The sequence below is a fragment of the Pinus tabuliformis genome, chromosome 8 (genome assembly GCF_031772625.1).
Source record: "Pinus tabuliformis cultivar Carrire ecotype Pingquan chromosome 8, CPIR1, whole genome shotgun sequence".
NCBI lineage: Eukaryota > Viridiplantae > Streptophyta > Pinopsida > Pinales > Pinaceae > Pinus > Pinus tabuliformis.
The window spans coordinates 849,483,312-849,505,204 of NC_142294.1; the positions used below are offsets into that span (position 1 = coordinate 849,483,312).

The 21,893-nt window shown below is 34.3% G+C and overlaps 1 pseudogene; it reads right to left on the bottom strand.

Annotated features, from left to right (window-relative positions):
* Positions 1–1,814: 1,814 nt before the first annotated feature.
* On the bottom strand, positions 1,815–4,895 carry LOC149238234 (uncharacterized; annotated as a pseudogene).
* Positions 4,896–21,893: the final 16,998 nt, after the last annotated feature.

The window sequence follows — 21,893 nt, forward strand, 5'->3', positions numbered from 1 at the left end:
CTAGGGACATTTTTTGAAAATATTCTTGTTCTATATTTGTGTGTGCATATATTTCTCAATTCCTGTATTCATTGTTTCGTAGAGATACAATTTTTTTTATTCATTATGTTCACAAAGTAATTTCAATTGATGAATACCCTCAAAAGATAGGAGAATAATAACCACAAATTGCAATAGTGAATTTCACAGTTGGATTACTAAGGCCCAAAAGACTCAAAGAACAAAAAAAAGGCTTACTAAAAAACTACAAATCACGCTAGAGAAGAACCCAGATAATTGTTTTAGAGTTACAACATTTGGATAAAGCAATGTTTTTGTCAATGCAAAAAAAATGCTCAAAACAAATTTTCATTTGAAGTTGGACCAAAATAGGATAACCCCCATTTTTGAATTTTTCAACTTCTCAAGAAGTGTAAAAGGAAACATTTTAGACATTTAAATAATGGGAATTTGACCCCAAAAGTACTTGGGAAAGGATTGCAAAAGTCATCTCCCAATAGTACATACGAAACCTAAAGCTAACAAAACATGGAGAAGAAGTCCCTATTTATCAAATAGCACCAGCTATATGTACAAACACAAGAAGCAAGCTATAGATATAATACATTATGTTTTTTTTTGGGAATTTCTTGAATCTTTGGTATACCTTCAATCTTCATTATCTTCAGTCCAAAGCCTTCAATTTTTTTTACCATATGAACCCAAGAGGTATTTACTATTTGAATCACAAAAAGAATAGCCCAAAAGATACAAAGAACAAAAAATGACTTACAACGAAACTACTAATTAGAAAAGAACCTAGCTGACTTTTTTAGATTAAAAGAATTTTGCAAACCTATATTCAGACTGTTGCAGAGGGAAACAACTACCAACAAAAATACTATAATTTCATCCATGGAATAAACATAATTTTTTCTCTGCATTGCAATCCTTCTCATGTATTTTACTTGAAATGCTACATATATTTTAATATTGAAGTAAAAGAGTATTTTACCTATCTGTTACACACATACTCCAAAAATAACCTCACATGTGGATATCGATACCATTCCTCCTCATCTGTTGAGAGAGCCCTCTGAAAGCAAATAATATCTCCAACATTAATAAGAGGGTTGTTATATTTGAGTTCACAAAAATTTAAATGGCACAAGCAATTATAGTGCTGCAGATTGATGACAAAATGAAGGTATACATGTACATGCAACTGCTAAAAAAGCTACAAAATTATGGTAAAATAAAAAGCATAGAGCTCAAGATATATCATAGCACTGTATAAGCCCTAAGAGTTAGCTCAATCGGTCAAATCAAGTGCCTCGCCAATGGGAGGTCACAGGGTCGAATCCCGAAAGCTCTTGGGGTTAGGTCAGTAAATAGGCCGAGGGGTGTTGATGCCTTCGGGTGCGTCCACTCAGTGTTGAACAACCCTGGATGTAGCGGCTACCCATTGACCCGGGTATCCGTGAACCAGAAGTGAAAAAAAAAATCATAGCACTGTATAAAAATACAAATAGCAAAGATCTAAACATAAACATCCAGCAATAAAAATAAATCAAAAGAAGACATGATACGACATAGAAAAGATTCACCTGGCTATTTCGGAAAGGAACTCTCTTGTCAATACGCTCACGCATAACACAAGGTTCAAACTTAATTTCCTATCAGTTATAAAAATAAAAGCATGGATGAGAATTAGATGAAAATATTGATTACCAAGGTAAAGAATAATCATCTCATGCTCAAAACCTGTGAAGTTGACTCTTGCAGGCCTCCCAAGACGAGAGGGTGAGGGTACATGTCGTGCATATGAAAAGATCTTAATATCGCCTAAATCCAGGCCGTCCATATAAATGACCTTCAGTAGAGGGAAAGCAAAGTCGAGGTCTACTAGATTATCCACTACAGTTGCCTTCCAACATCCTTGACCTATTTCTTGATCAAGGGAGAGAACTTGTTGCATGCGTTTCCCAAGCTTCATTCAACTTGAAAACTTCCTCTTCAGCCATGTTGTAAAGAGTCTCTACACTATTCTCTCTTCCATTTACATTCTGTTTCTTACACATAACATGCATCTTATCAAAAATTTCCAGAGAAAAGTTATCTTTCTCAATACCAGTTTCGTTGTCTTAGACAGTAGAAAAGACTCGCTTCTTGTTGGTGGGGATGAGGGTTTTCCTAGGAATCATGATGGTCTGACAACCAGCTATAGCTTCAATCCATAAAGAATGAGGAGTTACATCCAAAAGAAGGGTATCTCGAACTTTCTCATCACCCTATCTACTCAAAATAACAACCTACACTGCAGCTCCATATGTGATGACCTCATCGGGTTGATATTATTGTAGAGTTCCTTGCCATTAAACAACTATTGTAATAACGATTGCACTATGGTAATCCTATTAGACCCATCAGCAAGAATCACATCATGAATGGAACTCTTGTCCATCTTGTGGAGGTTTGCCATTACACCGAAACTCACAGGTGTTGGTAAACATTACAAACATGTAACTAGGATCCCCAGGGTGGAAATTATGGATTCCATAGAGGTGCAGTGATTTTCCAACAGCTCCCCTCAAACGTAGCTCGGGGGAATCAAACCTAGGTCTCTGATACCATGTAAATTTGTTAGAAAACCTGCACAGATGAATCTAGCTATTAAAGGTTTTACACACAGCTTTGCAGAGCAAAAACACTAAAATAAATCGAAAGAGCAAAAGAATGATTCATTAGAAAATAGGTTACAATGCTCATGATATAGAATTACTAGGTGAAGATCCCAAGGTAATGCACCATAGTGGTGATCAATGAGAAGACTCAACACCTACAACAAGTTCCGGAGAGAACTAGCCAGTTGCGGAGTGAAAGAAGGAGAAAATTAGGGAGTAAATCATGCAGAAGAACTAACCAATTGTGGAGTTAAAGAAGGAGAAAATCAAGGAGTAAATCATATAGAAGGAATCTTGCATGTAGTCCCATGCTCTAACTAAGAGTCCGCATGTAGGTGTGTAGTAGTTCCAACACATCTTGACATCTCGTAGGAACTTTTCAACAAGCTCCATACACTTCTAGAACAAATTTAAGTTAAGTTCTTCAAAAATGGTCATAGTAATAGTGGAATAAAATTCAATACCATCATAGAGAGAATCAATCTCAATGGTGCTGTTGGCATTTGATGAGAGGGTTATCTTCGCCCTTATGCACAATTTTCTCAGTCTCACAAGGGTTCTCTCATTGTTGCCGATGTATTTTCTATACTTTATCCTAATGTAGCATACAAAGTAGTTAACCAATATGTTATCAAAATATTTGCCTCCCAAATCGTTATCACCAACTGTGGCCTTCACCTCAAAACGACAACTTTCAATTGTCATAACAAAAACATTAAAGTTACCTCCACCCAAGTAAAAAATGAGAACATTGATCTTACCAACACTACTCGATTTCTTGTCTAGTTCATAGCAACGACAGCAGTAGTGGTTTCATTCATAATTCTGATAACATTCAAGCCAACAATGACAACAACATTCTTGTATGTCTTCCTCTGAGAATCATTGAAACATGCAGGAACAATAATGACAACCTTTTTCACCGTGGTCATAAGATAAGCTTCAACAATCGCCTTCATCTTTGCTAAAACCATGGAAGATATCTCCTAGGCTACAAAATGGTTGTCCTCCCATTTGTATGTTACAATGATGATGGGCTTATCACCAACTCTGGGAATAAACTTGAAAGGTCGTAGCCCAAAATTTCTCTAAATGCACGGATCAAAGAACTTCCTTCCTATTAACGACTTTGCATCTGCCATAAGTTAACAAACCAACTTAGCCTTATAATTATAATATAACATTAGACATGAAAAACATATACAAATTTGACTAAAAGAGGAAGAATGTAACAAATAAAATTGTGTGGGTAAGTAATTGATGATTATTGATCGAAAACTATATTATTGTAATTTCTGACAACTTGGTTCTCAACGCACACTCCGATAAGATGCTCTTTATTAGTGAAGTTGACGACAGAGGGAGTGGTTTCATTCCCATGATCATTGGCGATGATCTCCACCCTGGCATTATGCCATACTTTGACACGCGAGTACATCTTCCCTAGCTCAATAATAATCATCAGTCCTTCGTCATTTCTATTCATCTTCTCACTCAGAGTGGCACAGATAGGAAATTGGTAGAAGGTCAAGGATACCAACAAATTTATCTTTCTCATGATGTTTCGCTTCCATCACCCCAGTTGGACTAACCCTCCTTTTAGATGAAGAAGTATAATAGACACCTTCAGACCCAAAAATTGTAGATCTATGGTAGTTGAATGGCTGCGAAGTAAAATTAATGTGGGTTTGAGATGACTGGTATTATTGGCTGATATTTCTTATTTCATATGCTACATCACTTGAAACAGCCTCCTCATCTAGGTGTTCAACTATGGGATTTGTGCTAGCAGGTTTAGGTTCAGATGCTGGAGCTTCATTGTCATTAGACAACTCCTCAAAAATAGTTACCCATCCACCTTATGGTTGTGCAAGATTGAAGGGCCTCCAATCAATAAAAACCTAGTTGGAAGGGTGAGGGAAAGGCTCATCATCTAGCATGCCCATGTCCATGTCCATATTCCCCTCATCAACCCAAAAATGCTACCGAAACCAAACAAACTATTACCAAGAGGGCCAAACAAGCCCCCAAATGGGTGCCAGAAAAAAGGATCATCGAATGCATCATGGATGAAGAATTCCCCCACCAAGCTTCGTCCTCCTACCCCTCCACCAAAGCCCCTCCACCAAATAAGTCGAATCCGGAAAAAGGGTCTCTGAAACTTGGAAAATCCCCAAAAATTCTACCAAAGCCACCACCATAGCGACCCTCACCTCTATCATCGGGATCCATTATGTTATATCTAAATGGGGATTATTTCTATATAACTTATAAATCCACCAGGATTTCAAGTATCATTGGATGATGACATAGTTTAATTGACAACAATTGCAAGTGATACCTTCGCGAATGATTTCCCCTCTAACCTCTCTTCCTCCACCATTGGATTGTATTGGATTGTCAAATTTTTCTCATTCTTAATCCCGCCTAAAATCCCCCCTCATCCTCACATGTTGACTCTAATATTCTTATTCTTCCATCACTAGTATTTTTTTACTAAAAATAACCCTAAAAATATAATTGATTATAAATATATCTCTTCACTTTCTAATCCTAATCATGTTCCCTGAAGTCCCCAATTATTTTCCTCCCCCTTCATTTATCAGACTTTAATAATATACTCTCCAATTATAACTCTCTTACTAATTATAATTTAATTAATAATAAACCCCTCATTAATAATAATTTCTCTAATAATACCCCTAACAATAATAATAATAATAATGAGAAAACTATTAATTCTCTTAATATGTGTAATAATTTGAATAATATAACTCCCAACAAAAATAATAAATGTATTTTTAATAATAATAATAATAATACTTACTCTTAGTTGGATTGGCTTTAAAATTAAACCCATGTTATCTTGAAACAAAAAACAAGCTCCATGATCGAGGCATGTCCTTAGAGATGCTAAGGGTACAAAAGGAAAAGGTGTATAAATTAGGGCCAAACTCCATAGAACTAAGGGACAAGGATAAATGCACCAAACTCGTTTTTCAGGATCTTCAACAATAAGAGAATTTTTAAGACATCAAAGCTATTCAGACTAAGAAATGTAGGCCTATTAATAATAAAGAGTTTTTTCAAATGCTTGTAGCCTACCACAAACTAATATCACATCCAGAACTTCAATGAGAAGTCTAATGAAGAGGTATTGGCTCATTGTTTACAAGTTGTCCCTTCTAATTTTTCTCATGTGGATAGAGAGGTTTGTGATTTGAACATCTCAATAAATGAATTTAACATTACCTTGAATAACATGGTTGATAGTAAATATCCAAGAATAACTGGGCTTCCCTGTGAATACTACAAAACCAATTGGGAATTCTTTGGGCCTATCTTGTTGAAAGTTTAAAAGAAGTTTTAAGATGCAATTTACTTGGCATCATGATAAATTGGTAATACAAACAATATTAAGCTCATATCCAAATGAAGTTACCCTAGATTGACCTCCAATTGTATTTGAAAATCCTAGATAATGACACTTCTAGGAAACTTAAATGTATCCTTAAAATCCACCTTAAAACCCTTCTGGTCTTTTAAGATCCATTAGGAAAAGGTTCCCTATGTAACCAATATGATATGTGATGGATATTGATGGTTGCGTTTCCACATTGAGCATGAAAAATGTGTCTCATCAAGATAGTTTCACTGCACCTTATGCATGTTTCCAATGCCCTTCCAAAAGGCATAGTTTGTTGACATTTTTTTTCATAACCTTATAAGTTCTTATCAAGACCAAGAGAGGGAAAAATGGGCCTCACCACACCAAAATTGGTCTTTTGTTGCCTTAGCAAGAATGAGGAACTTGGCTTCACTTATGTCGCCAAGTAAGGTAGAGCCTTTTCTACTATATGGATTGTCAAGATCATCCAGAGAAAAAAAAGATAAAAAAATCTTCTACAACCTAAAATGGCCAAAGGAACTCCCTAGATGTGTCACATAAATGACAACCTTCCTTCTCTAATGGAATGTGTCTACCATAAGATATCTTGCAAACAAGTTGCCTATATGGTGCATCATTTTTTTATCTTAATAATATGTGTTTTGTCAGGGATCCCTGGTCTTATATAAATAGACTAAGTAAAAAGGACTTTTAACCAATGTATAACATTACTAGATTTATGGGTTCCTTCAATTAGAAAATATTGAGAAACATTTTAAACTCAAAATTACATCAGAAAGTTTCGACTTGTTACCAGTTTATACACTTGCCAAGATAGCAGTGAACAATTATGAGAGTATTCGGAGAGATTGGATATAGAAGTTCTCCACACCTATCCTATATATGTCTCTTCTGCTCACCTTTATAGTTATTTAAGGGTCCTTATATAACAGGGAAATTGTACAATATATGGGGAGTGTGGTTCCTATTGGATATGGTTATCATAATTCAACTATTTGTGGAAAAATTCCTCGAGTTAAGAAAGGCCTTCTTAGCCTGTTCCCTTTTATATCATGATCTCTTTAACAGATACAGGTTGTCTCACATTATATAATTTGTCAAAAGGAACACTTGGCTCTACATATCTTTTCATTCTTCAACTTAGTCATTTTCATCGAATTGAATCATTGCTTTGGCCAAACCCCTCCTAGACTCCCACTTAGATTGGCTATCAAACATCTAGGAATTACGACATAATGGTCTATCACTATTTCACACTACATGACAATTATTGAGAGTGGAGATCCTCTACTACATCTAGAATCATAGCCATAAATTTATATTTATGTGGCCTCACTATTAGAGTTCAACCATTAATTTCAAAAAACAGTAATTCGCTTATTTATTCTTCATATCTTTCCACATGAAAACAATGTCCGAAGCACTCGGGATTAGACACTTGCAATTTTAGCAGAAATGTGCCCCACCCTTAATATCCAGGAATAAATAGGATAGCCAATTTCTCCCAATTGGAGAGGAAATATGAAAAAAGTGGTTTAAGGGTGAATATTGTCAAAGCTACTGTGACAAGGTGTGATGCCAGATGAAAAATGTGGAGAGACCCCAAGTTCCCATAAATAATTTGAATTATATGTCTATTTTAGGACCCTAGCCTATCAACAAAGGATTTAATTTTGAATTGTTTTTCTGTGACTTTGGACTCTCAACCTAAACCCCCCTTTTCCAAATTTTGTTCTCTTAACTGCCAATTTTGGCTTATTTTTGTTTATTTTTATGACCCAACAAATTAGTGACTTAGAATATTAAATACTAGGTTGCCCTCGTGGCATTATTTTTTGATTGTCTTTATCTCTATCAAAGACCAAGGACGATATATTGATGGTGTGCGTAAGAAAAATTTTCAATCATAAGGAGTATCGTTCTTAATGGAAAAATGCAAGAAATATCAAAATCAAAATTCTACTAATGATTAAATTAAGGCCTCGAAATGAAACCAACTAAATCAGCATGCACAAAGTGTCATGAAAGTTATTGGTGAGAATCGAATTCATTCGGTTATGCCTATAGAAAAATACACCATCATGATAAGAAAATGCAAAATTAATAATGAAGCCAACATACCATAGGAAAACATGTGTATGCCTCTAGTCAGGATATGTTTATAGTCATGGAGAAATAGACAATAGATGTAAATATGCTAATAAATCATTTACATAATTAAATTTTAGAATGTTGAATATCATACAATGTACACACAATTTATTTTAGTCACAACGAGGGATATTATGGGGATGAAGGAATACCTCTTATATAAGACAATTTTTCCTAAGAAAATCCAGTCAAAGAATTGGGTTTGATCTTCCAATTATGGAGTACGATTGTAACTCGATGCCAGTGTACAAACCCTCTATAGTTTAAACCCTAATAACAATATGGAATTTCCTAAGCTCATGTCCTTGAATTTACTGAAATCGACAAGCGGATCATTTCACCATTAGGTGTATGAAATTTAACTGGTTTGATTTTTCTTGAGATTGAACACACAAAATTTGAAACCCCACCGAAATTTGCAGCTAGGCTTCGAGATGTTCAATAATTTAAAGGCTTCAATGTGAAAACCTTCGACTTCAAACATACTTGAAGGACACTTTTAGAGTAGCAGATTTCGCCAAAAATTTCAAGGGAAAATAGCGTTCACCCTATGGAAACTGATTTTGCAACCCCTTCTCCAGCGTTGAGTCGACGGTTCCCATAAGAGATGGTTCACAATTCTTTTTCCAGCTAGTGCCTTCTCTTTGACTGTTGGAGTTTTGTGAGGGACTTCAAATATTTGGATCATTAAGCTCACAAATTACATGAGGATAAAAAAAAATTGGTAGTGGTGTAAATGTAAATGAATTAAATTCATGTTTAAAATAGTGATTTATAAAGTGTTATATGTATTATGTTAAGTTTATTTTATTATTGATATGGTGAAATGTTGCATTTCTGACAAAAAGTGAATCTTTGTGGGATATTAGGTAAACATTCAATTGTCCTCAGAATATAATTAGTGTCAGATATCTTACTAACATATTATACAATATCCGATGATAATTGTGTCCATCAGATATTTGATGAAAGTTGGGCCTTTTTAAAAAATCGCAATTAAATCCAACAACATGACTAAACTATCACAATACAACGTCATTTTTCCACCCATGTGTACTAGTGATTTTTTCTAAATCCAATATAAAATTCAACTCCAAGAAAGGCTCAAAAGGTACTTAGGTCATTGTTTGAATACCCGAGAGTTCCTAATATATATATATATATATATATATATATATATAATCTTGAAATTTTTTAGTTAACGGCAGGAATGGCACCCACATAATTGTGAAAAGATAGAGAGAGGGTAGGCTCCTCTTTATAGAGGTAAGGTTAGAGAGAATAAGGGAAGCTCAATATGGGATAATAGTTAAGATAGCTTGACTTTTCATACCTTATTACTTATGTAACAATTTTAGGGAATTAAAATAAGGATATTGATTTGTATTAAAATTACTAACAAAAAAAAGGATTCATATTATTGTAGTACTTGTTAGGTAGTTGTATTTTTGTTCCTAGACAAAATTAGTCATTTGCATTAGTCATTTCTAGTTGTATTACTTATTAGTTAGTTGTATATCTCAACCCAAGACTAAATTAGTCATTTATGTCAGTCATTTTAGTTGGGGCACTTAAGATTTCTCATTTTTGGTAGTATTTCACTTGGAAAATCTGTGGTGACTAACTTTTTTAGTCACTTAGTCACTAATATCTCATTTTCTACTAGTGCATTTCACATCAATTTTCTTGAGTCTCATTTCCATTTCTAGCAATATTTTTATTCTTTTGAAACAAATTTCCATTCTATAACTCTTTGTTTTGTTTTCTTTGAAAATTTTTGCTCAATCTTCAAAAATATGTATGGCTGCCTAAAATATAATCATAAGAATCCTCCTATGACTTTACTTTCTTCAAATGATTGTCCTTCTCCTTGGTTTTATGCTAACTTCATGCTCCTCTGATCTTATCCTATTTACCAACTATATTTATAAATTTGATTTAGCAATCATCCACCTTGCCTCTTGTAGAGATTTCTTATTTAAAATATCATTGTTGTCTTGAAAGAAAACTCCTTGTTTACTACTTATCAACACATATTAACTAAACAAATTTGAACCTGTTAAAGGTAAATTCATTACCTTACCTCAATGTACAAAACATTTTATCTTATATTTCCTCCTTTAAATTTAATGTTTGTTTATTCTTTAATAGGAATTATATGCAAGTTCTATTCTCCTTAATCTTCTTTCGTTGAATGCCTCTTACCTTTATCTCCTTTAGGCAATTCTACAATTTTTTCTTTCTTTGGAACAATTTTTAAGGATCGTCTTTCTCCATAGCCTACATTCACACACAATTCATTAATTTCAAAAACATGAGATTCCCAAGTCATTGTTGATATTTCTATGTTCTTTTCTTTATGTTGATCCAAACATTCCAAGAGATTCTTAATGGATCTCTCATCAGCATTCATGTACTCTCTAGGCATGATGCCCCACTCTAGTTCAGAAATGCAAACTGTAATGAGAGTTGAAAAGTTTAAAAAGAGAGAGATAAATGACACATGATGAATTATTGTACTATTTTAAAAAAAAATGGTAATGAATGAGAACTTTTTCAGTATACTGATCCTCTTAGGAAAAATGAATCGCTAATGCAACATATTAACCCCTAACTATAAGGAAAAACAACTAGAGTTCATTATGCCTAGTGAGGGAGAAATAAAGCAAAGAAAATCATCCTTCTATCAGTGTCTTCTGAGAGAAAAAGAGAAGAGAGACATAGTGGTAGTCCAAAAAACTTTGATGGATAGAGATAAATTCTCTGATTTGGAATCTGTAAATTCAAGTTCCATGGGACATAAAGAAAGTTCTTGAAAATTTCCAATGAGAGAGAAAAGTTGGAAGAACCCAAAATTTTTTGTAGGATGTTGTTGATGGTTAGAAAGGGAAAGCTATAGAAATAACTCTTGTTTTATTTTTGTTTCTCCTCACATTTTTTGGATAGCTCAGAGGGAAACCAGTGATTGCTAGGTTCAAGGTTGAGACGATTATGCAGGCCTTTAAATATTTCGAGAAAGGACTTAGACAAGAGTAGGTTAAATTTATGAATGTAGAAGTAGTTATAAAAATTGTATTAGTTTAGGAGAATTTGTTATTTGTACTAAATAAGTATTTTTGAGGAAAAATGACTATGTGTTAATATATGTATGATTAGGAGTACATATTTATGTGTAAAATAAAGGCACAAAGTTGAAATGTGACTAGAAAAATAAAATAACTTTGTGCATACAGGAAAATATTATTTGTGTAATAGAGAAGTGTTAATATATGTATGACTAGGAGTACATATTCATGTGTAAAAGAAAGGAACAAAGTTGAAATATGATTAGAAAAAAAAAACAAAGTTGAGGGATGATTAGAAAAAATACTAACGTTGTGCATACAGGAAAGTCTTGTTTCTGTAAGAGAGAATTTGGAAGTTTATATGCTTAAGAGAAATCGATGTACTGACTAATGTTATGTTGTAGGAAGTAACTAGTGTTTAATACTTCAGTGCAGGTTGTGTTGAAAATGTGGTATATATTTATAACACATTTTCAATACAATATGCATTGAAGTATTAAACACTAGTTACTTCATATATGCATATACTCACTAGTTTCTACCATATTTCCTTAAGAAGAGATTGTAGAAACTAGTGAAAAGTTCATACATGTTAGAAGGTAGAGTTGTAAAAAGAAATTTATAGTGCAGAACCCTCAGTCCTGCACGATAAAGAAGTTAGGACCTAAGATAAGACTAGGATTATCCCTCACATAGATCCATAGAAACTCTCAGTCTATATTATATTATAATGACACATAAAAATAAGAAATTATCTATCATTACCAGAGATATGTGAACCACATATACATACATATAAAGAAAAGGTAGAAATATTCTATGAAACATTAACATTAATGCCATTAGAGTTCCAAATGGTCCACTAGGACTATATGTAGATTAAAGAATTCTAAAAAAAGATTCCATGTATATTGAACACTATATATATATATATATATATATATATTTATTTATATTTATATTCAGATGGAAAGAATAACTTGCATTCTAATTCTATATAAGCAAATGTTTAATCTAATAGTTTTAACGACAATACATATACCCACGTATATTCTCAAAAGAACACAAGTAAATTGAAACCAAATCCTTGAAGGGCTTACCAAATTAAGGAAAATATATTGTCACTGAAAACGATAAAAACAATTCTCATATTAGAACAAAAATAGAGATTATTCAAATATGACATAAAACCCTTTTCTTTTCCAGGAGAGAAAATAAGACACAGATTATATACTTATGATTTACCTCTATTCATTTCTAGGAAAAACTTAGCGAAGGCCACAACCTTTGATTTCATAAACAAATTTTACATGATACATTAATAAACTAAACTATTTAAAGAATCGATTGGATCGAGTCTAGGCCTAATGGTCAGGGTTTCTAATTTCCAAATGATACAATCTCGTCATGAAACCACAAGGGCATAAGGCAACCTGGAATAAACAAGAAAATGTGAGGACTTGATGTAGGAATGGAATTCCCATTTTGTATTAGCAACCCATAGAGACCAATTTACTTCTCTCTTCCCTTGTTGAAAATAATCTCCATACATGTGATGATGAGTCATGGAGATTAGCAATGAAAAAAATTAAGAAAAATCTATAGAGTATGAACATAACTAAATATTATACATGAGAAAAGTGAAGCTGATATGTTTGTCCACTCTACTAAATATTATACCTGAGAAAAGCGAAACTAAGATGGTCGTCCACTATACTTGAACCTCGATCACAAGAAATAGAAAAGCCAAACTTGTTTAGGTCCCATAGATGGAAACCTGGAAGGAAACCATAATACCAAGTAACCTTCTTCTCAAATAAGAATTCTAAAGAAGATAAATAATTTGTTCACCCTGTCGAATGGTCGAGGGGAATGAGGACATATTCAACCAAAAACCAAGAATTCTGAAGTTGTGCTTTCCATGGAATGTTGCAAAAGAACCCGCAGTACAAAGGGGCTACTAACTTAGAAATATAGGAAGCAGAAGTCAAACCATTATCCGAAAAACATAAGGGAGTCACATTGTGCTAACTAGCCAAGAACTGTGTAGAAAAAGAAGACGAAAAATGCATAAAAGTTTACCAAATAAATGTATATGGGGAAAGTAGAAAAACACGTCTCGCTGCCCTGGAATGGAACTGATCTCATAGAAATTTAAAACAAGACCCTTAGGGTTTCAAATTAGCTGATAATTTGCAGATCAATTCCTCGAGAAAGTTTGAAGAGAATGTGATTTTATGACCGGACAGGGGGTTGTTGGTTACCCTAACTACCAATTAATCTGTGTTCACCATCTATGTTAATTGGTAAACCTTGATGACAACTCATGTGTACATCTCGACAGCTAGATGCCACTAAACTAGGTTGCACGCGGGTGAATGGACAACCCATACATGCAATGGTAGAACTTACCAATGACACATAACATTCCAAAAACAATAGTCCTGAAACATATATTTTTAACTCTAATACTATAGTGAGTACAAAAGGAATAAGGCTTAGGCCAAAGTTATTCGAAAACATGAAATGGGTAAGAGAACTCCAGCCGCAAGGTTCTCAATAACCTAAGGCATGAGAATGTATATATATATATATGAATGAGTTGAACATCAAATTCTGTATCAATTGGAAAATATACACCATGTGTATAAAAAACGTAATGGTAGCCAGCTACATGAACACTGAGGATGTCAACTTTAAAGAAAATGGATTCAGTTCCTCAGTGAGTTTAGGTTCTCTGAGCTACAATTTTTGAGCTTTCTCTATTTTTTTAGGCCCTTGTAGTTTTCTCACTTCACTTTTCGAGAACTTCACCTTATCTTCCTTTGCTCTTTTTCCAAACAACTCTATTCACACCTAGTTCCTTTGAGAACTTCTACTCAACCTCAACTAGAAGTTGTTCTTCTTTCTTGCTATAAAATATTGGCTATAAAGGATTTCTGTCACACTCTTTTTTACTTGAGAACTCCAATTATCGTTAGCTCCTCTATCTCATCTTTATAATTGTAATTCTTTTGCTAGAGTACCTTTTTTGGTGCTACTTTTATCCAACTTTTCTTCTTTGCTGAAATTGTTCTCCAATTTACCACTTCAAAGTTCTTCGGTTGAACTTGTATCACTCATAGGCACCCTCTTCTCCTTATCATATTTCATATCTCATTTCTTATTTATCCGAAAAAAAAACAAAAAACAAAAAACAAAACACTTTCATACACAAATCCCCTCTATCATGTCTTTTTCTTCGAAGTAAATATACTACTTCTACTCTGATGCAGCGTATCCACTTTGTCTATAATTTCTGAGTTTGACATTAGAACTTTTACTTTCAAATTAAATTAATACCATTGCTCGACTCTCGTTTCAACTTTTAACACTGATAACTTTCCTCAAAAACATAATAACTCATTTACAATCGAAGCAAAAGCCACTTTCTCATAATTTAGATGTGTGAAACTCAATCCTTTGTTATCTCTTTAACACCTGGATCTTATTTGAAAATTCCTATATGTCTACAACCATGACCAAGAGCTTAAGTCTCAATGCGCCTAAGCTGGTGCCCTTGTCGCTTAATTCTTTTCCCTTTATGATTAATTTATCGAAAATCCTCCTTCCACGTGATCTGGGTCGTAACTACAGATCTTCCTCCATTGCTTTCTTCTCAAATCCAAATTTAGGAAGCTCTAGATGTTTATCAAATATTTGGAGGATTGGAGGATCGAAGTTCTAAAAATTTGGATGCCACAAGGCCTAGATTTCTCTAAAGCATGGAAATAAAGCTTTTTATGAACTAAATGAACTCTACCTATATCTACGCATTTCGCTGGGGTTCACAATAGTGTTCAGCCGAGTCTGGAGGTATGATATGCTGAAGGTTAGGTATGTCCACTTGAGTAAGGTTGGAATACATTTTGTGGCTGTGGTTTAATGGTTAGGCAGTAAAGTTTTGTCTTATATATTTAGTAATCCAACTTAAAAGAAGACTATGTATGCCTAAAACAAGACTATGTATATCTGAGAGCTACTTTAAGTTGAAAAAAAAAAATCAAGATTGGAATAGTTTGAGGGCCTAAATGGTTTATTAAATTGGAATAGTTTGAAGCAAGACTATGTATGTCTGAGAGCTACTTTAAGTTGAAAAAAAAAATCAAGATTGGAATAGTTTGAGGGCCTAAATGGTTTATTAAATTGGAATAGTTTGAAGCAAGACTATGTATGTCTGAGAGCTACTTTAAGTTGAAAAAAAAAAATCAAGATTGGAATAGTTTGAGGGCCTAAATGGTTTATTAAATTGGAATAGTTTGAAGGCCTAAATGGTTTCTTAATAAACCAAGGCTGTTCTCGCACTGGTCGGGGATTTTCGGAAAAAAAATATGATTGTAGATTTAAAGAGGGGTTGAATACTCGAAATGGTCCTATGTCAAATAGATATTTTTCTATTTGTTTATTTCACCAATAAGGAGGTCTAGTTAGTATTAACTTGCGCACGTTTTAATATCCACCAGATGTAGAAGGGTTCAGATTCTTTCTACAAACGACTTTTATGAAATAATTCTCCACATCTCTATTAATTAGCGGACGCACCTAAGAAACGTTGAATCCAGTTCAATATGCAATTAAAACAAATATCTCTGGAACTAATAATGGTTCTTATGTCAGGCGTACAATGGTTCTGCAACAACTAACGAAAAATTAACACTGTGATCGGCCATAAACCTCAGGAATTAATTAATTACCATATACAATAAAAATAAACAACATCAACCAATTGATTGACCTTACGGTGTAAGTCCTCGCAGCATTGATTACATGACTTTAGTTATGACTTATAAGAGATTTTCCATGAGCAATTAATACTGTGGAACACAACTAATTTATAAAATATTTTAAGATTATTATTGCAGTGATGCTTTGGGTTCCAAGTTCTTCGAACTTTTATTCCTATGTCTAACACCCGACTTACCACACCTTAGCATCGATGGGTCAAGGCTCTTGGAGAGTTCCGGGTGCATTACAGTTGGGGCTGGCTGCATTGGGAAGAGCTCCTCATTGATGGCTCTCCATCACTCAGCTTCATCGAACGGTCGACTACAGAGCCCTTTCCTCTTGGGTAACCTCACCACCACGGAATCCAGCGTTTTCCAACTCTGTCTGCAAGGCACCTCAGCTATACAGTATTGCCCAGGTGAGGAAGTTATGGTTCTTGTTAATTTTTGATGATTTTCTAAGGTTCCAGTAGCTATGTTGTGCCTAATTGACTCCTCCGTCCTGCCACAGGTATTACTAGAGTCCTTTTTGTAATCAAAGTTCAAGCAAGGCCGGCCCAATTTCACTAATCCATTACAGGTATGATCCCTCCACCACCGTCGTTTCCTTTGGCGATAAATTCATAGTTGATTCCTGACAAAACATGCGGTGTTTCCTTTTTTAGGAACTAGTGTTGTAACACTCCTTCACTGCGGAATGGCTGGCTGGGATTGGGTTTCCCTTCTCGAGTCACTAAATTATGCCTCGCCCCAATTTTCTCTGGATACCGGGTAAAGTGGCTAGTCTTCGTATACGAGAACTTGGAGTTTCTGTTGATTTTTTTAACAGTTAGGGAATTGTTGTTAGCGGTTAGCCCATTGATTGATTCAGTTATTTCATATGTTTCAACCGGGACTTTAATTGTCTAATTGATACTTATGAGTTTTCCTTGCTTTTGAAGAGGGTTACTCTGTTAAGAGTGCCCAGTATTTTGAATGTAAAGACCTTCGAGGGTTTAGACGGCCTACTGGAGCAGAACCCTTATTTATGCACTGAATTTCTATGGTTACAATATTATGTGTATTTTTAGTTTCTCCTCATACCCCACATATATATATATATATATATATATCATTCTGCTCCTTTTCATAATTACTTGAACATGGCTTTCTAGGTTCAGCGGTAATGTAGATGTTCATGGTTATTCTTTTGTCTTCCTTTATTTAAATGCAACCCTCATCACTGTTTTGGTGAGTACCCCGTTTCGACAAGGTTGAGCTTTTCCGACGAGATAATATAATTTGTCAATTTATTTTAAGTTCAACTATATATATAAGGCAATATCTTAGTTACTTGGGGTTTAGTCAGTGATTACTATTTAAGATTAATTCCAATTTTCTTTGTCTTTTGAACGGAAAGAAACTCTAATTTACTCGTTAGCAATGTGTTAAATAACTATCTCCTAGTCTATCCTAAGATGTATCACATTTTGATTTATACTTTGTTCTGTTAATGCCAGGCATTAGATTATCCTCTCTTGAGGATGGTATAATTTAAGCAGATTGTATTTATTTGATTACATTTTATAGTTGTAAATAGACAATTTTAAACAGGAATACACAGCTTTAAACAGGATTGCATTTTCTCTGTATACATTTTATAGTAGTAAATACACAATTATGGAAATTCTATTTATTTATCTTCTCTAAAATCTCTGCCAAATCTATTTTGGCCTTAGTGTTTTGAATCAATTCTTAAACCCCTAATTACTCTATATGAATATTTCTAATAAATAGAAACTTTAATTTCTTAGGCAGAGTAGATATTTATCTGGTTCTTTGTACAAGTTAAATATTTCCTTTGTATATTCAAATTTATATTCATTCTTTAGTCCAGACTCTGGACTCAGTTTGTCAATGCATCCCAACCATGAGATCAACAATAACCTAGTCGAGTCTCCCCCTATGCCACTTCTCACATGCAAAAAGTCATAGCTATTAGTTATCATGCTCTATAGACATCTGGTACTAACTAGACTTAGCCCAGTAGCCTGTACAATCCATCTAACCTTCCAGCATGGGTATTTTGTTCCTCATTCTTTTTCCTCTCTTAACCGCAAGTACGCATTACCCTCGGTCCTTTTCCTTGAGAATAAATCTCTAAGGAATAATTAGGGTAGGTAACCGCATGCCCTAACTACCTAACATATGAGAAATGTATGATTGATGTTACTTCAATACATTCACTTCTTGTGTAATCTTCATCAAAATATTTAAACATAATTAATTATATATAAAAGTATTGTCATTGTGCTTCCTACTTAATTAACAGTATCAAGTTTGTTGATTGTGGTAATTGAATATTTACAATTGTCGGAGACATCACATCTTCCCCCCTTAGATCAAACATCATCCTGATGTTTTTTCATTACATAACATATTTGAGTAGGAATCCTTCATAACCTCTTTATCCTCCTAGGTGGCTTCCTCTGGCCCAAAGTGCTACCATTGCACTTTAACTTGGATGCTAAATCACCTTTATAACATTACCTCTCTCTGATCGAATATACCTAGAGGTTTGATCAAGAACTCGCCTTCTGGTTTGACCTACACACAGTATGGAAAGTTAGCTTTTCCTTGACATCCCTTTCTACAAATTATTATAAATAACAATGTTTCCCATGAATGTTTAAGTTACCTGTATATCCTTCCAATTGATTATATGGTTAGAATCATATACATATTTTTTTAACACATAAATATGAAAGACAATATGCCCACATATGTGGTTGGGTAAAGCAAGTTGATAAGCCATAGGTCCAATTCAGGCCAAGACTTGGAAAGGGCTGCAAAATCGGGGTGCTAATTTAGCACACCCACTCCATTGCAAGGAACTCTTCTTGGATCTAATTTGTACATAAACATGATCTCCAACTTAAAATTATCGAAAACTTCTCTTCATGTCAGCATAATTCTTCTATTGGTCTTGAGCAGTCTTTAAATTCAAGCTTACTTTTTTAACCATATCTTCCATTTCCTTTAACATGTCTGGTCCCAACATTAATTGATCTTCTACGCCACCCCAATTCATGGGTTTTCTGTACTTGCATCCATATAGTACTTCAAATAGACTCATCTGCAAGGATGTATGGTAGCTTTTGTTGTACACAAACTCCATTAAATGTATGTAATCCTTCCATTTAGATGGTTTCTACATTACATACATACACAACATATCTTCCACTATTTTATTAACTCGCTCTGTTTTCCCATTCGTCTGAGGGTGATAGGTGGTGCTAAAACGCAGTTGCATGCCTAAACCCCTAAATAATTCTTTCAAAAAAGCATATGTAAATTTCACATTGCGGTCAGAAATTATAACCTTTGGTATTCCGTGTAGTCTAAAAATATCTTTCATGAATATGTTGGCAATTTGTACGACCTTGAAATTAGATTGTACTGGTATAAAGTGAGCATACTTGTTATACTTATCTACTACCACGACTATTGAGTCATTCTATTTTTGGACATAGATAACCCTATAGTAAAATTAATGGAAATAGTTTCCCACTTCCATTCCAGAATAGGTAATGGATGGAGTAATCCAACTGGGTGTTGGTGCTTTACTTTCACTTGCTGACACTATGAGAAATTAGTCAAATAATCAATAGCTTCTTTCTTCATACCTAGCCAGAAATATTCCTTCCTGAGTGCAGTGATTAATTTCTAATATCCGAGATGGCGTGCATAAGAACGTTTATGGTATTCATCTAGAATTAATTGTTTAATATTTTTTTGGTTAGGCACATACATTCTTCCTCTATAAATCAACATTCCTTCTTGATTTACCTCATATCCTAGCTATTGTTCATTGTTTCTTGGATTTTTAGCTTTCTTCCATAAAAATGTATATTCAGGATCATGTATTGCTGCTTCTTTAATCTACTCCTCGAATGTGGTATGAACTTCACTAAAAGTGACTTCATAAATATAGTTTACTTTCCGACTCAAGGCATCCATGACTTGATTTTCCTTTCCTTTCAAGTGTTTCATTTCAAAGTCAAATTCACTTAGGAAAGAGACTGAGCAGGCTTGTCTAGCATTCAGGGTAGGCTGCTTGAAATAGTTAGTTAAACTATGATGATCCATCATTAATAATAATTTCTTACCCATTAAGTAATGTCGCCACATCTTTAATGTGTGGATCACTGCCATCAGTTCCAAATCATAAGCTGAATACTTTTGTTCATCCTCATTAAGTTTCTGAGACTCATAGCCAATAAATTTGCCTTTTTGCATTAGAATGCCGCCCACACCTTCCTTGTTGGCATATGTACAAATGACATACTCTTTATTTGGGTCTACAATTCTTAAAATAGGTGTGGTAGCAAGCAAGTGTTTGGATCGGTCAGGACGTTTTTGAGAATCCATGGTCTAGGTGAAAGTTTTCCCTTTCTTTTGAAAAGAGGTAATAGGATATGCCACCTTGGAGAACCCTTCAACAAATCTCATGTATCCAGCTAGACCCATGAATGATCTTGTATCAGCTACATTCTTTGGTACTGGCCATTCCATTATGGCCTTTATCTTCTCTGGGTCCATAACAATCCCTTCCTTGGTAATGATATGTCCTAAATACTGAATTTTCTCTTTAAAGAAATCACATTTGATGTACTTGGCATACAACTGATGCTCCCTCAAGGTTTGCAGGACAATTCATAGGTGCTCCTTATGTTCTTCTACATTCTAGGAATATATCAATATATCATCAATAAAAATCAGTACAAACTTATCCAAATATTGATGAAAAACAATGTTCATTAGACACATAAAGGTCGTGGGAGCATTATTTAACCCGAACGGTAAAACAATGAACTCGTAATGTCCATAGCGAGTCCTAAAGGATGTTTTGGCTATATCTTCCTCCTTTATTCTAATTTGGTGGTAACCCAAGCGAAGATCAATCTTCAAAAATATTGTAGCTCCCTTCACTTGGTCAAACAATTCATCAATACGAGGTAAAGTGTATTTATTCTTGACTGTCAGTTTGTTTAGCTGCAGATAATCCATGCATAATCGTAAGGTTCCATCTTTCTTCTTGACGAAGAGTATAGAATCTCCCCAAGGTGATACACTTGGAAGGATATACTTTTTATCAAGTAGTTTTTGTAGCTGCATTTATAATTCTATCAGTTCTAGTATGCTCATGTGATAAGGAGCTTGGGATATCGGCGTAGCTCCAGGGATCAACTCAAAAGTAAAATATATATCCCTCTTTGGAGGCAGTCCCAGAATCTCCTCTGGAAATACGTTCGTAAAATTTTGTACCACAGGTATATTTTCTAAAGTAACAAATTTTTCCTTTGAATTAGTATACCCTACCTGTATTGCATAAATTTGACATCCTTTTCATATACATTTTTCTAATTGGGAAGTTGTTACTGGTCTTAATTTCAATGGTCTTTGTATACCCTAAATTTCCTGTCTTATACATTCTTCATCCATGTAATTAATAGTTTTTTCTTTATAGTTAATGAGCGACCATCATTTCTCTAGCCAGTCCATACCTATTAGGAAATCATACGATCCTAAAGGTAAGACATTCAAGTCCATCATAATAGGTTAGACCTCTAGCTTTAGAGGGAAATTGCTGACTTTATCCAACACCCTTCTCTTTGATCATGTGGCGAGTTGTACTGGCCAAGGGTTCTTAAATTTAAGAACTTATAAGAAACATTGTTCAACCACTTTCGGACTTATAAAACTCAAAGTAGCTCTTCGATCAATGAAAATAGATATAGTTCAGTCGAAGATCTTACCTTTCAATTCTACCATCATAGCTTGGTACTCAGCTTGATGATCC